This window comes from Lepisosteus platostomus, chromosome 25 (assembly GCF_059453375.1).
Source record: "Lepisosteus platostomus isolate fLepPlt1 chromosome 25, fLepPlt1.hap1, whole genome shotgun sequence".
Lineage (NCBI taxonomy): Eukaryota > Metazoa > Chordata > Actinopteri > Semionotiformes > Lepisosteidae > Lepisosteus > Lepisosteus platostomus.
In genome coordinates this window covers 16,259,469-16,269,889 of record NC_142635.1, presented here as the reverse complement: position 1 = coordinate 16,269,889, position 10,421 = coordinate 16,259,469, and the positions used below count along the sequence as shown (strand labels likewise).

Sequence of the window (10,421 nt, the reverse complement as noted above, 5' to 3'; positions counted from 1 at the left end):
CGTACACATTGGTAAGAAATATACTGTGATACCTAAATGTCTGCCCACTCACACTGCAATATTGCTTACAGCTCAGGCATCAAACTTCTGGATCTGTTGCATTCAACAGGATCCTTCAGCATATTGTATTTGATCAAATAAACCAGGACTTCTACTGACATTACATTACATTTTGTACCAAGTAAATAAGCTGTAAAGGTATATGTTGTAGGTAAAGTGATACGTCAAAGTCACAAATACTAATAAAAGGTTGGAAATTTACTGGAATTAACCCAGAATTTTATTTTGTTTGAACTGGAACATCACAAAATAATAACTTTGCATTGTTTGGGAGAGAGCTGAAAATGTTGGCTCTGTTGAAAGAGATACTGGAGTGAAAAGAAATCAGTTTCAGTTACTGGGGTGTCCTGGAAACTCACCCACCATGCTTAGCTAATCTGCACCAGAAATCTGCTCATTCATATAGCATCGTCAGCAAAAGTAGGTCTCTAGTCCAGAACAGCTAAGGACAGTGTTGTTCTGAAACAAGGGTTAGTCTTACTGTATATCAGACTGCATTTAAGCTGTGTCCAACCTCCGCTGGATAAGACTGAAGGGCCCTCACAATACATGGCATCAGATATAGTCAAACTGAACATAAAACACTGCTTTCTGGAAGACACAGGTGATTTCATTGAACCGGGAATTGCTCAGCTTAAACACAGCAAAGCTCTCCTTAAATTTCCACAACCATAAAGCTGCCCACCTTACAATCTACACTCTTTCTTGTGAATCCAAAGCTGCTAGGAGACTGAACAAAAATACTGTAAGATACTCCACCAGAAACATGTTCCAGCGTCCATACTTCATCCCATTCCCAAGCCACACATCACACTACAATTGAAGGAAATGTTTCTCATGTGGCTATTACACAGCACATCACCCTCATTGGAACTGCAGGAGAGATGTGCAACAGCAGATGCTGGGGTCTTCCAGACGGTCAGCAGCAGATTTGAGAGGATAAGAAGTACTGCAGCCATATCTGCGCTATTAAAGACACAGGAACCACTTGAATTTTAGCCTTAAGCACCATTTCTGAAACTTCTGTCTGTGATTTTTATGGTTTGTGCAATCAAGTTTTGAAACTGATGGAATTGAACATGACTGTAAAACCGAGGGTCTCACCAGAAATCAATCCTAGGAAGTATTTTACCACTATTACCTCTTACATTTTGTAATTTCCTAGCCAATGGAGGCTACACAAGATTACACACAACCAATCTCAGATTCGACTGCAAGAAATCACAAGCTAAGTGTGTCACAACCAGCTGCAAGTCGGGTGGCCTGCAACAGAATCCTCAGTTCAGCTCTCGGCCGATTTGTTCACTAATGAATTTCACATGCACAGAGAGTGTTTCTGTACACAAAAGGCTGCTCACAGGTTAGCACTGAGGAAGGAAAAGAAAAGAAGCCATGTGGTAATGATCTCGAGGAAGTAAAATACTCCCATTGAGCCTGACAGTTAAATGCCATGGCCAAGAAGTGTACCAGCTCTATGTATGCAGAAGATGTGGAGGTAGGGTGAGCAAACTGAAGCAGGGAAAAGGATCGCTCACAGCCAGGGAACTGCTTCTCTCCTGCATCTTGTGCGTCCCGTGTCACCATCTCCAGCAAGTGATAAAAATAACTCTTTGTGTACAGTGACAGGCAGGTGCATTATATGTTATTATCTCCAATTTAGCACTGGAACCTCTCTAACAGTCCTACAAGAGTTAAAGCTCAACACACACACACACACACACACACATTCTCTCAAATGTGTGTCACAGATAACCAGCACAGCCTGGACCTGAACCCCCAGCTACGGACTACTTACAGTATATTCATCTTCCACTTCTAACTGGCTTATTGTGTTAAAGCCTCTCTATCCCATGACTCACCACATATTTTAACAGCACAGGCCATTCTTTTGTGAGGAGGCTTATTTTAAAGGATTGTGGTCTTGCACCATCACAAGGAAGTGGTACAATCTCCCGTCAGAAGGGGAAATTGTGCCAGCAGTTTCAAATGGGCAACCACCACTTTAATCTGCATTTGAACCCGTGACCTCCGGGGCTTCAGGCACAAGCCTGAGTGGATGAATTGGTGAGAGAGGAGCTTGCAGCTTTCTTTTAGGAAGTGATTTTTAGAAAAGTTGAACAAGCACACTCATGCAAATTCTTTTTATTTCCTGCAGAATTCCAGTCTATGAAAGAAGTGCCCACATGAATGCTGACTCACTTGTGATTCACCAGTTGTTAGCAATCTCTGGGGCTGCAGCCGTGTGTCTGTGGTTTCATGAAGGGAAAACAAATGGAAAGCTGTTGTCAATGGGCAGCTCTTTCGCATTATAACAGCCTCTGCCCCTTCAGTGTATGTTATCTGTGTCCAGCAATTGCTCTTCCATATCATCACTAGACTTCAGGAATGCCACTGTGGTTAACATTCGCAACATCCCCGTTTTTGCAACAGAAACATCTAAGGCAGATTTTTCTACGCACATTTTTTTAATCAATCTCAGTCTGTTAGGTTTGTTGAGTCACTGTACAACAAAGTTCACCTCCAGGCCTGACTGCTGATCATTATTTCTTTTAAGAGCAATCCAGGAATTAATGCAAATAAGCTTTAAAAAGGAACTGTAAGGCAATTCTCCTTCAAGTACATTTACAGACAATTCAAAATTCAAATGCTCCTATATTCTACAGATACATTCATATGCTATATTTTACATACTGCATGCAATTTGGTCTCTCAAAAGACAGGCTCTGAATGTAATTTCTCAGGACTCAGCTTTTTCTAATTTCATTGACAATAACAGAGAGCTCTAAAGGAAGCATACAGTATCTGTCATTTTATCAACATGACTTTTTAAATACAACCTTGAAAATTTAGGCTGCTGCCAGGTGGACACAATCTGTCAAAATGAAAATCAAAGTGGAACTGAAGTTCAACCTGGAAGACAGTGGTTCTGGGACAGCAGGTAGGTACTGTATCCACTCATACCAAAAGGAACTACAGTGCTGCTCTCCTGACAAAGAACATCAGTCAGCTCACATGCTGAAACCATTCCAGAATGAGGTAATGGGCAATTTCCCTGATGTTCAGGGAGTCCAATCACATCACACAGAGTTAGAAGGAAAAGAGCAGTTTCAAAAAGGAGAGATTTAGACACAGATTTCCTTATGCCAATATAATGATCTCAGTCCATTGGCAAGACACTCTGCTTCATTTTAGTTAATCACCTCCTTTTTCATCCTGTACAAATGAAAAGACAATTGAAAAAAGGACAATATTTTTAAGCATAAGGAGCATCACATTTAGGTTAATGAAAAAAATCTTCCAAGACAGTCGGGTTATTATATTAATATGACAAGGGAGGTATTATGCTTTGTACTGTTGACTACCGTGATGAAAAACAACAAAGCACGGCAGATACTGAACATTTTGACTTCTGCATTGTTCAGGAGACAAAACTAAAACTCAGTAAAAGACCTTAATTAAACACCAGTGAATAAAATTTTTCATTACTGACTACTTTGTCAGTTTGCGAAAGGAAATGACAAACTAGTGTCTCACTCTTTTTTGCTCATGAAGTTTATTTTTTCCAATTAAATGTTGAATTTCCTACAAAGCCGTGACCGCAGTCAAAGGAAATGTCACCTTGAGAGCTGCCACTCCCACAAGTTTAGTTTTTGGGATGAAATTGACAAAAACATTTCTACTCTGGCGAAAGTTCAGCTCAAATCCCATGTGGCTGCTTTCTACCATGAAATCAGCACAAAAGAAAAGCAACTCTTTTACAGCCATGACACAATTTAGCCATGGCAGAGTGAAGCAATTTGACTACAACATATGGAAAATCACTGTGACAACTGTGAAAATACTGTGCTCATACACGACACTGAGCTCTCATACAGGCATCCCTGTGGTAAACGCCGATCTGTTTCAGCCTGATCAGATCAGGTACAGTCAAATTTCCTTAGTGAAGCCTTTTGGGCAAAGCTTCAGATCTTTTCATTGGTGTCAGGAAAAAAAAGACACGATCTGGGCTATCTGACAATTTCAGTATGTCTTCTAGGGAGCCTGGCCCCTGGTTTTTCAATTCTGACTTTTCCAGGCAGCAGTACAGAGCCCCTCTGCACATGTAAGAATGTACATGGGTTGTTTAAGGACACAGAGTAGCTTGTGCTACTTGATCCTGAAGCTGGGCAGGCTGGAGGATGCCTAGCCTGTGTGAGAAGCATGCCAGGAATTTTAAGAGCTAAGATTGCTGGCTCAGCACTGCGGCCAGATGTTGAGAGGCTACCTGGAGAAGGGGACTGCGCTGCAGTTAGAGGGGGAAAAACAAGAACTCCTCGCCTGTTAACTGTTGAATATCTTTATCTTTTTTTATTTTGGTTGATATTTACTAATAAATAAAAGGCTTCTCTTGTGTAATAATAAATCTGATCGCTGAGCATGTTCATATCATGGCAAGCAGAGCTGTGTCTATGAGTTCTGAAATACCAACAGGGCTTCTAGAGGGATTTTCAGGTTGCAGTACAGGCTTACGAACTTAAGCAAAATACAACTACATGTATATATTGTTTCTGAAGACACTCATTGTGAGAGGGATCAAATCGAGGACCTTGTGATGGACCTGCTGCAGTTTCACATAGTGCTTGAGGTTTCAGGACGGGTGGAGTGATTTGATGACTTTAGCTGCATTTCCTTAGATTAGTCATAGATATCTTTAGGCAAAATTAACATACATCTTTTGGCTTTGCAGTGCTTTTACCGTGATTTTACCAAGCTTTGGCTGCCTATACCACACCATACACAGTAAAAACTTACAAATGCTACTCACTACATGATGAATGGATTGGCAAAATAAATCACTGCTCGCAGATCCAAAACTTCCCTTTCCACTTAAAGCCATTCATTCTGATTCACTGAATCACTTCCCCAGTTCTGAAGAGTTGGGGAGAAGCCGCATAGTTTATAGTGGCAGAGCAGCACAGTATAGTCATAACGAGTGAAAAATATGGCCCCATTGTGTCAGAGGGCTGGCCTGGGCTTGGCAGGAAGAGGGAGGTAATACTGGAAAGACAAATACCACAGATAAACAACCTACAAACTCCAGAATGACAAATAGGGCAGGGAGGATGCTAAACACTGAACACACTGATAACGGACAGGAAAAACCATCACCATTCTGCATTGAAAAAAGGTCAAAAGGAAAATGATTCATTCTCTAGAGTGACACATATTTCATCTTCTTTTAAAGTAGCTGTTTGCACTATGCTGTCTGCTTCTTGTTATTTTGGAAACCAGCCTGTTAATACTGAACTGCTTGCCCTGAATAAACTGCGTTAGACTGTGCAAATGCGCAGATCAATAAAACAGACTGTATCTCTTTAAGATAAAGAATTTTCATACATCCACAAAATCCCAGCTTTGACTTGTCTCATTACAGTTGGCTGTGCATCTGATTTTGTGTTGCTATGGAGAATTGAACTGTAATGAAAGATTTTGGCTTTTTCTTTTAAAAACACATGGTTTCCATTTCTAAAATATGGCTGCGGTCAGGAGAACCTTTTTCGATTTTGAAAAGCCCTGGAGAAACCGAAGTGAAATGGAGTTGTCAAAAGTTTAGAAAATCTGTTTAAAAAATGATTTAGAAATGTATTAGATTTGAAAAATCCAGACTATAAATCATCATGACAGGTTACTATTGCTCTGAAGGTCTGTCTTAGGAGATGAGAAAAGCTTCAGAACTGCCAGACTCCCTGGTACTGCAGTGCTCCCTGCTTCATTAACACCCTCAGCTCACAGCACCAAGCGCATGGCACAGAGGACTGCAAGTAGCACATACAGAATGGGATGTCCATCGGATTTACTAAAGCACCACCAGAAAATGATTAAATCCACTACCTATATTCAAGTCTACTATCCCCTCTCTCTCCAAGAATTCCTGCACAGAATTCCTTCCACATTTTTTTTTTCTCTCCAGGTTAACTGGTTAATTTTTCAACAGGGCATTCAAGCAACAGTTTCTCTTTCATTCTCTTCTCCATAACCATGGCATCTCTCTTGCCAGATTTAAAAAAACTTACTGTACATATGATCTAAGTTTCAGGTAAAGGGGAATAAGGTTTTGCTGGAGGTAAAAACTTGGAAAACCTCCTGACAGCCGGGGTGGGACTTGGACGGTCATTAGATTCTTAACATACATGGCAACAAAACCCTTAGAAAGCTTTATAGTGATAAACCATATGAAATGCAAAGTGCAATAAAGCCCAGTAAGCTCGTGGTAAAGGGACTGTAAAGATTAAAGATGGTAAAATAAGATATATACTGCACCACAGGTATTAATGGCAAATGAATGAAAACGCACAGTATTAGCACAGTAGAACTAGATATGCAAAAGTGCAGAGCAAATTTACCTTAGCAAACTTATTTGGCAAACAGAAGTTTAAAGGAAAAGCTAACCTACAGTACATAAGCAGTCTCTTTGCTTCATGCAGATACTCCAGATTCCAGCAAATTGATGGATTAAAAGCACGTCCAGCAGCATGGATGCAAGACTAGGCTGGATTCTGCAGAGTGATTGTTAGCCCAATATTAAATAATTATCAGCAGTATGCTTTTAAGCATACGTTCTGCTCTGGTGAAGTACTCTCTCAACACTAAAGTGGATAACGTGATAAGAGAATAAGGGCATTCAACCCTTTTGAGTGCGAATGTGGCCACTGTCAAGCCAGATCACAACAGATTGGCTTTATTCAACAACACACACATACATGTATGAGGATTAGTGTGAGAATCAGTGACACTGAATAAATTCAAGAGTTTATTTAACAGATAGAAAAGACACATCCCTGGATAGGAAATGTCTGAGCACAAAGCAGATTTTACATTCACTGGGCCAAAAAAGATAGACCTTCCAGTGATATTAACAGCCTCTCTCAGTTGTAGGCAAAGTGGAGCTGGCTTGAGAATGAGCAGACAGACCTCCATCACCTTCCCTGGCCAAACCAATCTCCAGATACCTACCCTACTGAAAACAGAAGGGCCTGACGGGACATGCAGTTCACTCCCACACTCTATGAGTCTCATCACATCCTCAACTCTAGGCGACACTGCTAGAATGATGGGATGGGACCGAGCTGTAAACCTTTCAGAGGAAGAATATGTGTCATGAACTGCTGAAGCAGTTCTTGTAGCTCACAGAGGCCCAAACTGTCATTTGATGGGAGATTCTTATGTTTTGGCCTGCGGGTATTCTGGCATATATCAGAAATAATCTCAGAGCGGCGCTCTCACGATTATACATTCTCTTTTGCCAACACATTATTAACTTTTGATGAGACAAACTTCTGTAAGGGTGGCTGGAACTAACTGTTTTACCATCTGCATGATCGTGCGGGACAAGGGTATAAAAAAAAGACAGAATGATTTTAAAAGGAGCTCTGGTTCAAAGAATTTTTTTTCACATTTTCTGAAAGTAGCAGAAGTGCAAATCTAGCAAGGGACAAGAGGCACTGAGAGAAAAGATTTTGTTTCTAATTGAAGACAGTTCTGCAACCTTTCCTGGACTGTAACAGGAATGAGAAGAAGCACAGAAAATCACACAGGGTGCGCTTCTAAGGGTTTCAGGCACACCACACCGAGCTGCTGCGAGGGCTGGGGCGCTGACAGGGTAGCGCCAACACTGCCTGATGCAGAAAAGCTCTGCTGATCTGCGCAAGGACCGGACAGCGCGGCTGTGGCTTTAACAGAGGGGCCACCTGTTGGAACGGACTGAGAAAGGCCAGCAGCAGGAGCCTGGTAGGGAGGCCTGGTGGGTCCCCTCCCCTCTCTCATTCTCCGAGCCCCACTAGGCGGGGCTTTGTCTTTTAATCTAGGCGAGCACTCGACCCCAGTTCCTTCCCAAGGGGACCAGCCCCATGAATAACCCCACTGTGTGAACTCCACTCTTTCATTCCGCTGCACTATCTGGGAATGCCTGGGCCGTGAGGTAAGGGGTCTGAACCTCCACACCAGAATACACATAAAACGACCCATGTGGAGTAACAAGCCACTTTACTGTTCCCCATGACCTCAGTGAGCGCTGAACTCGGGGCCTTTTGTACTGTATCATCTGCTGGAGAGGTCCACCCCCCTTCTGTCTTACTGTTCAAATATCAATGCAATACCGCCTCACTGATTTAAATTTGACATCGGTGCATTTATTTTAGCTTTGCCCAGCTGCACAGGAATGGGTTATTGATTCTCAATGGGGCTTGTGAACTGTGAGGGTGGCTTCAAAGAAACTGTAATGTGGGTAAATTTGAGGACTGGTTTTGGTAGGCTTTCTAGGAAAATTGACCACTGCATCATGAACCCATTTTTGGAATAAGTATTCCAAAGAAACTGTCTTCAGAGAAGCGTTCAGGTCAAAATGAGGACAGGAGTGATAGTGTTGCGAAGAAACTGATGCACAATTGTTCACTACAGGAATTCTGTGATGTAATTTCCCAACATGCCTCCTGTTTTCTAAAGCTGTTTTTTGAAGGAATAGTGTTCAGAACACGGCATTGGACACAAAAGAGAACCACACTGGACACTCACGACAGTTACAGTGAACGACAATGACAGGACACCTCAGTATGGTCGCTGTGTGCTAGCCCTTTAACGTGTTGCCACAGTTTCACAGCAGACAGGAGATATAGGGAGAAAATGTACACGAAGAAGGAGCCTATCTGCACTCCATTTTCATTGGCACAGGTACAGCATCACAGGAGACTCTCAAGCCAGGCCAATTAAAACAAGCTGAAACAAACCGCTGAGCCAAGCATGTCTTTGTGTGACCCGCTCTCACAGCGAGAGAGCGGGGGGCCAGCCTCTGTCATAACTCGCGGCCCTCCTGTTTTTTTAGGTGGAATCTTTCCCAAGGACAGTGCCAGTGTTTCTAAAGGAAAGAAAAGGCTTTCTTTCTTTTTTTCACAAAACAGGGTCGACACATCCTGGTAAAGAGAGATGCCCAATTGGATGTGTCTAAATAGAAACCAGACACTTGTGCTTTTGTGATGCAGAACAAAAAGCCAGTTTCTGTGGAGCTGAAGGGACATTAACCCAATACGTGCCCAGCTTGTGGCAGTAAAAGAAAGGGTTAGCTGCAGATTCATTCACAGAGTCAGAGACCTGCTGTCCTTTCTACTACCTGCTCTGGAGTCCTAACGTACTGTAGTTACAACACAGTTGTCAATAGCACATTGCAACAAGAATAACAGCCACACGTTAAAAAAAATCTGAACCAAATTTAAAAACCAAAGTGAAATGGCTTTATCACAGCGGCAGCACCCAGCTATGACATCATCACTTTTCAGCAACCAAATACCTGTGTAAAGGTCAAGTGCCTATTTGTCAGGCTACTACATAAGCTGGAAAGCACATTGTCAGCACCAGTCCTGTGTGTGTGGGGAACTGAGGCTTTCCAGCTCTACCCTCACCCTGATCCTACACCAGACCAGAACCGTCTCCCTGTACCGACACAGAGTGGAGGAGGTACTGTACTCCTTTTCCTCCCCATGCTGGCTTCATGCTCTATTTCTCCATTCTACTGGAAGATACAATTCTCTTTGCTTTTGAAATTGTTACAAGAAAATACAAGAAATAAATGCCAAACAAATCTCAAATGTTTGCAAAACAGAAGACATGTCAAGTCAAAGTAATCTTAATTTTTAAGCACAAAATTAGAAGAAAAAAACAGAATAAACATTTTGGTTTCTCTGAGCACTGAATGTGCAATGATTCTTAACTTAACAGGGTTGTCTGTCGTCTCCTGACTTTCTGAATTCTTACTTGAGAAGCGTTTGCCCTTCTGAACACTTGCACACTGACCTTCACACTTCACTCATTCAGCACTCCAGATGTGATCGTGTAAGGCTGAAGATAACATCTGTTCCTAAGAAAAGCAACCAAGAAGTATTAAATATCAAAATATGAAATACCCGGAGTCTTCCTCAGAGGACGAACATGCAAACATTAAACGTACTCTTCACAGTGCTGGAAAGGAAGAATTATCCTAAATGAAGGACTTAAAAATATTTACCAAATCTGTATAATCTGAGGTGGAAATTCATAATTTTGTGCAACCTGGCATAATGGAGACGGCAGTTGTCCTACATAGACTAGTTATGACATTATTGGTGTTAGACAAAGTTGTAACAGAGCATAAATGCAATTTTCTTACAGACTCACTACACAGGAAGAGATTAAAGACTGACTTATATCATTTTATTTCTTTCCTGATTCATATCCTATGAATGCTGTTAATTATTGTGTTTGGTATCTGCTACACTGACCAATGATTTAAGTGGAAAATCCTAAAGTTCCTTAACTGATTCCTCTGGCCTGAGTGTGAGGAAGTGAGGATGGTG

At 41.7% G+C, this 10,421-nt stretch overlaps 1 protein-coding gene across 2 annotated transcripts in view; it reads right to left on the bottom strand.

Moving 5' to 3' along the window:
- LOC148641239 (uncharacterized) overlaps positions 1–10,421 on the bottom strand; it is a 120,294-nt gene that overhangs the window by 25,120 nt on the left and 84,753 nt on the right. The window lies entirely within an intron of this gene.